This window comes from Grammomys surdaster, unplaced genomic scaffold (assembly GCF_004785775.1).
Source record: "Grammomys surdaster isolate TR1022 unplaced genomic scaffold, NIH_TR_1.0 140, whole genome shotgun sequence".
Classification (NCBI taxonomy): domain Eukaryota; kingdom Metazoa; phylum Chordata; class Mammalia; order Rodentia; family Muridae; genus Grammomys; species Grammomys surdaster.
Genome location: NW_021604598.1, coordinates 1,528,789 through 1,535,130, shown reverse-complemented (window position 1 = coordinate 1,535,130; position 6,342 = coordinate 1,528,789).

The window sequence follows — 6,342 nt, the reverse complement described above, 5'->3', positions numbered from 1 at the left end:
CAGGAGTGTGAGCTTGAGCTATCGAAACAACCTGGTGAAGTCTCGCAGGGCCCAGCAGACTTGCTTACATTCCTCAGCACTAGTGACTTGCTTGTGGAAATCTGTAAGTTGTTTATGTGTCACTGTGACAGCTCCCACAGTTGTCTCCTTTGGCAAACCTTTCAAGGAATTCTCTAGCCACCGACAGAAAGTCGGTCTGTCAACCTGCATGATCTCCCAGAGCACTTCAGCCACATCTGGTAGGGTGTAAGGGGGAAGACAAAAGCAGCATGTGTGCAGTAACTGGCTTACGAGCTGCTGGCCAAGCTGGTTCATCACCTGTCCAATTAGTTCCTTCCGCAATTCAAAATCTTCTTCATGATCATTTGCTACTCCTGTGTGGTTGAGGTCTCGTAGGAATCTCATGACACTAGAATTGGCATCTGAATGAGACAATTTTAAGACGGGGACCAACAGCTTGTGTTGTAACACGGGCAATGTGTCCAGGGTCTTACTCTACAGTCTGGGCTAGTTTAGAATTTACTATGTGTCACAGGCTGGTCTTAAATTTGAAACAACCCTCACACAGCCTCCAGGGGCTAGGATTATGACGTGAGCCACCACATCCAGCTTGGCTTTGTTTATGCAGTGCTAAGGATGCAGCCTGAGGCCTCACACATGCTAGGCTAGCACTCTACTGAGTCCAGCCTGGAGCCTGAGTTTTATAGGAACACCCTGGCTATTTTGGTGGGGTTTTCATAAGGTAATGTGTTAGGAACTAGATGGTCCCCTACACAGCCCACCTTCAGCGAGTTAGTGCCAGCCACATCATCACCAGCAGTCAAATGGAACACAGGTCCTACTTTAAAGGTCTTTGCCATTATTGTCTGCTGTTTCTCATTCTGTTTTTGTCTCCTCTTTTTCCTCCACTATTGATCAGAGGCAACCTTTGTATACTGCTCCCATAAAATCTCTTTACACACCACCTGTTGTGTGGTGGGATCTCTGCAACATTCCTTGGCCTCAATTCTCCAAGGTAGTCTTCCTTCCACAGCAAAACCCTAACACAAAGTCTAATTAGCAGTTGAGTATGGAGGACCACTGGCTCAGAATCTGTGAGATATTCTGTGCCCTAGACATCCTGGTATGTAGCCAGCAAGTATAGTTTTAAGGCTCATGGTAAGAGGCTAAGAGGCATGAGGGCTGGGGATTTGGCTCAGTTGATAGGGTACTTGGCTAGCATGCATAGGTCCTGGCTTCATTCCACTGCACAAAACCAGATATGGTGGTACATGCCTATAATTCAAGCATTCAGGAGGTGGAGGCAGGAGGATCATGAGTACAAGGTCATCCTTGGCTACACGGTTTGAAATCAGGTTGGAATACATGAGACACTGTCTCAAAAGTGGGTGCTGTTTCTTCCGTCAAGAGTGTGTAAGTAGGTATGAGCCAGAAGCACGTCCCCCAGACTCCAGGAAGCACACTGAAGCCATTGCTATGATGGAGTCTCTGAAGGAGGCAATGGGAGGAATGTTGTGTGTGATTCCCACGCGTGGAGATGAGAGGAACATTTGAAGCTGTTGGTTCTACCCTTCCACCATGTCCCAGGAATTGAACTCAGACTGAGCCTTCCCATCAGCCCTGCATATATATAACTTTAGTAAATGTTCAACACTTTAAAAGAGGATGTCATCAATGTGTTACACATGTCAAGCTTCTGTCTGTAACAAGACTCAAGTTCAGGTATTCACAGTGGTTTGGAGAAGGAATCTTCCTTCCCCTGAAGATGAAGGCAAACTGCTGCTGAGAGGCAGTGGAGAAAGACTCTAACTGAATGCTCCATCCAAATCCTCAACAGAAGAATAATGATGCTATGGTCGTTCATAGATAGATGGTTTCACTTCATGTGAATACATACCTAGAAGTAGATTTGCTGGATTATATGGTGAGTATATATTATGTACAGGGTTTTCTGTTTAACAGTCCTGGCTGTCCTGAAACTTGCTATGTAGAACAGGCTGGCCTCAAACTCAAGGGATCTGCCTGCCTCCGCCTCCCAAGTGCTGGAATTAAAGGCATGGGCCACCATCACTGGGAGGCGGTACCTCTTCTCACGCTGTGAGCAGGTCTTTCTCACCTTAAGTTGGTTCTTTCAGGCACTTTGTCAGAGCAAGGAGAAAATAACGAATATACTCAATATTCTGTAATCAGTGTGAATAACAAACCTCTAAGTTCTTTCCTCTCTTGGAGTTATGTTCAAACAAACTAGCCATTATCCATTTAAAATTACTTCTCTCCATTGACTCTCACCCCAAGGTGGCAGTATTATTCCTATTTTGACGGTCACTGTTTCCCTACTTCTGAACAATTATGTGGACTGTGTGAGATGCCCTGGGGAATCACAATGAAGCAGGTATGGTGGTATACGCCTTTAATAGCAGCACTGGTTAAGGTTGACAGAGGAGGGTCATGAGTCTAAACTAGCCTGGGCTACCAAAGACTCAGCTTTAAAAAAAAAAAAAAGGGTGGCCCGACTCTGAAATTAGCTTTCTACCCAGCGCTCGCCTAAAAGTGTCGGATCGCCAGACACCTGCAGCCACTTAAGAAGGGACTCAATTTGTTGACAAGTTAATTTTTTTCTTCTGGAAAAAAAAATCAGAAACTTCTCTAGGGGCTTTTGAAGAAGGGAAGAGACAAATGAAGACAGACCAGAGCCAGGCGTGGGGTCTACGCCTAGTAATCCCAGAACATCGGGGTTACTGGGCCGGGAAGATAGGAGTTCGAGACCACCCTTGCCTACACTGTGAGACGTTGTCTCAAAATGTTTAAAAAAGAAAAAAGAACGCGAAAACCACCCCGGGGACGCTGTGTCCCGACAGGATACTTCCTGCCCGCCCAGGCGCGCTGGCTTCTCCGCCTCCTCCTCCAGCCGAACTCTCCATGACACTAAAACCGCTCCAGCCACGAAAAGACCAACTCAGGGCCTACACCAATTTGTTCTTTGACAAAAAGGGACGGCGGCGGAAGAGAAGCCTGCGAGATGGTGTCACTTCCGGGGCAGCCTCAGGCGGGTAGCGAGAGTTCCGGCCCAGCGGCCGTCAGTACAAAGTGCCCCGCAACGTGGCTGCCAACCAGACACTCGCCTGGAGAACCGACTTTACAGTCCCGCTAGAACAGCGGGGGCGGGGCATTCTTTCTGGGGGCGGAGCCTATTGTACAGGGTCTCTACCTAGCGCACAGGACTGCCTTCCTGAGGGCCGGGCCTCTATCTCGGGGCGGGGGGACCTTGTACTCTGGGGCTGGGCTACCTACTCTGGGAGTAGTCCGGCTATCCGGGCTGAGAACCTCAGCCCAAGAGTGGGGCTGCTACTACTGACCCTGAGGCCGAGGCTGGGAATCCAACAGCCCGGGTTCCGTGCCAGAATCCTACTCTGGCGCCGATCCACGACCCAGCGGGGAGCCCACGAGTCCAAGTTCGGTCTGGAGGTGGGGCCCGTGTCGGTGCGTGGTGTGCACAGCGGGATAGACCAGAAGAACAGGGTTTCACGTAGGGACTTGCCCCACCGGATGCTCAGAAAAGCTTTGCTGCGAGTCTGCCGTCTAGCTATTCACTAAAGCAGTCCAACCTACGCACACTGGTCAGGAGTCACGTAAGGAGAATGTCAGTGCTAAATGCACAAGGGCGCAGAAACTGAGAATAGACTGGCAAGCTGAACTGGACTGGGCTCTGCTGTAATCCTAGTATCCAGGGTGTGGCTCTTTTGTTGAGCCCCTGTGTACCGCGTATGAAGTCCTGGATTCTAACCTTACAGCACAGCAAGGGAGAACAAACAAAACAATAATACCACAACAACACAACTTTAAAAGCTCTAGGACTTACTGTGATGGAGGAAGGGTGCTACTAAGAAACTTATTCTTTGCTTGCTGTTTCTTTTTCCTTTTCTTCTTCCCCTACTTCCCCTCTTCCTCCTGTTCCTACTCCTCCTCCCCCTCTCCTTTTTAAAAGTTGGTGATGTGGTTCAAACTTAGGGCCACCTTAGACCTAAGGACCTGAGATCGATCCTTGTTTGTAAGCCTAGTGCTGGGGTAGAGAGGGAAGAGGAATCCCAGGGATTTACTGGCCAGCCACCCTCACCTACTTGCAGAGTTCCAGGGCAGTGAGAATTGTAAACAAGCCTCAAACCCTTGCAGGTTTTTTTTTAAATTCCTCTGGGGCTGGGCCCTCCTGGTTGCACAGTGGGAGTCTGAAACTGTAGTCCAGCTCTCCCCCCCCCGCCCCCAGCTTTTTGGTTTTTTGAGCGTAGGCACTGGGTGCATTTGGAGTTGGGAGCGTTGCAGGTATGGCTTGGGCAGAATCCCTTTCAAATTAATTTTTGAGACAGGGACTCTTTCTTAAATTTCTATTATAAATTCATTTAATGTATGTGGTGAGTGAGTGAATGAGTGTGTGTGTGTGTCTGTGTGTGTACATCTTGCAGGAGTCAGTTTTTTCTTTTTACCATGTAGGCCCCAGGAACTGAACTCAGGTCCAAGGGCTTGGCAGCAGAGACATCTTGCTGACCACCCTTGTGGATGTTTTGTTTTTTAAAACTAATTTTGAAAAACATTTTTTTCACTAATTTGAGCATGTGTACAGTCTAAAGAATAAAATTCATGATCCCCATAAGGAATGGGAGCTGAATCTGGGAGATACAGGCCTGTAATGCTAGCACTCTGGAGACAGACGTGGAGGTTCAAGGCCATCCTCTACTACATAGCAGTTTGAGACCAAACTGGGCTTCATGAGACCGTGTGTGTGTGTGTGTGTGTGTGTGTGAGAGAGAGAGAGAGAGAGAGAGAGAGAGAGAACAACTGGGATGTATAGAGTGATACTTAACAGTATATGTAATGAAGTGGCCCTGGACTCCATCCCAAACATCAAAGAGAGCCTGTAAGAGGAGAAGATTACTTATAGATGCTTGACTTGAAAATGCTCTTGTGGAAAAAGTCCAAATTTCCTTCAGCAGAAAAAAAAAAGGAAAAATTAAATTATGCTACCCTTGCTGAACGAAATAGTTTTGGAAACAATAGCATCCAGATTGTGCACAAGGTTAGTTTAAAATCCTATCAGTTGAGCTGAGGGTGTGGTCCAGGCTCAGAGCAGACTGAAATCATATGTTGGCCCAGCCACTTCCTCCTTTCCTTCTCACTCCCCTCATCATCCAGCCTCCTCCTTTCCTCCCTTTGTAACTCACTTTTCTCCTCCCTTCTTCTGAATCATTTTCTTTTCTGCGCTATGTGGATCCAACCTTTGGCTGCCTGCATACTGGGGAAGTGCCCTGGGATTTGTATGCACTCCCCATCACTCCTGTCTCTGCTTGAGGTTCAAACAGTGAAGGATGCCCTCCTAGTACCCCTCAGTGTGCTGGAAAAACAAATGGATTTTTCCATCTGGAAAGATGCCTTGGTGGTTAAGAACATTTCCTGCTCTTACAGACAGCCCAGGTTTGATTCACAACACCCACATAGTGGCTCAAAACCATCCATAACCCCAGTTCCAGGAGATGGCTTCCAGTGGCAAGAGGCATGCAGGTGGTGCACAAGACATACATGCAGGAAAAATGTATCACAGAAAACTACAAAATTTAAAAGAGGTTATACTGTGCCCAGTTCAGGAATAGCTCCTGGAAGTTTGGTTCTTTTCTTGAACTCCTCCAGATGAGCACCCACCCCCTTCTCCTGTAACAAACCAAGCTCAAGGCTCTGCAGTTGGGAAAGGAGGGACTACATACAGCAGGTTGGCTTACCCAGGGCCCTTGGGAAGCCAGTGAGGGTCTTCATTAACAGATACTGGCTTGGAACAGGGTCTCTCAACTGAGGGAAAGGGTGAGAACAGAGAGGAGACACAGGTTTAGAAGGCCTTGAAGGGCTTATTCAAAGAGCACTGGTTTGCACTACCACCACAGGTCCAGAATTTCTGAGAGTCCAGTCATAAAGGCAATGTGGGGTAAGGAGCAGGAGCCGGGGTTAAGAACTCAGCACAGCAGAGCATTCCCACCTGCTAGGCCTCCTGGGAGCCAGTTTAGGGAGGGCTAAGGCTGGGCTTATATCCTACTTCTAAGCTTTGATCTTCTAGAGTAGCTGAATCCTGGGAACATATGTTAATCCCACTGACCCCAAACCCTGACTTTGAGCAGAGTGGAGGGAAATGGGGTGAAGTAGCCCAAGGTTTTTTATAAAAACCTAAAACCTTTAAAACTTTCTGGACTTGGAATATGTGGTGGAGGAAGAAAACCAATTCCGAAAAGTTTCCCTCTGAGCTTCACACATGCCCCCTTCATAAGTAAACAAATTTAATTTAAAAAATTCTAATTGGGCTATAGA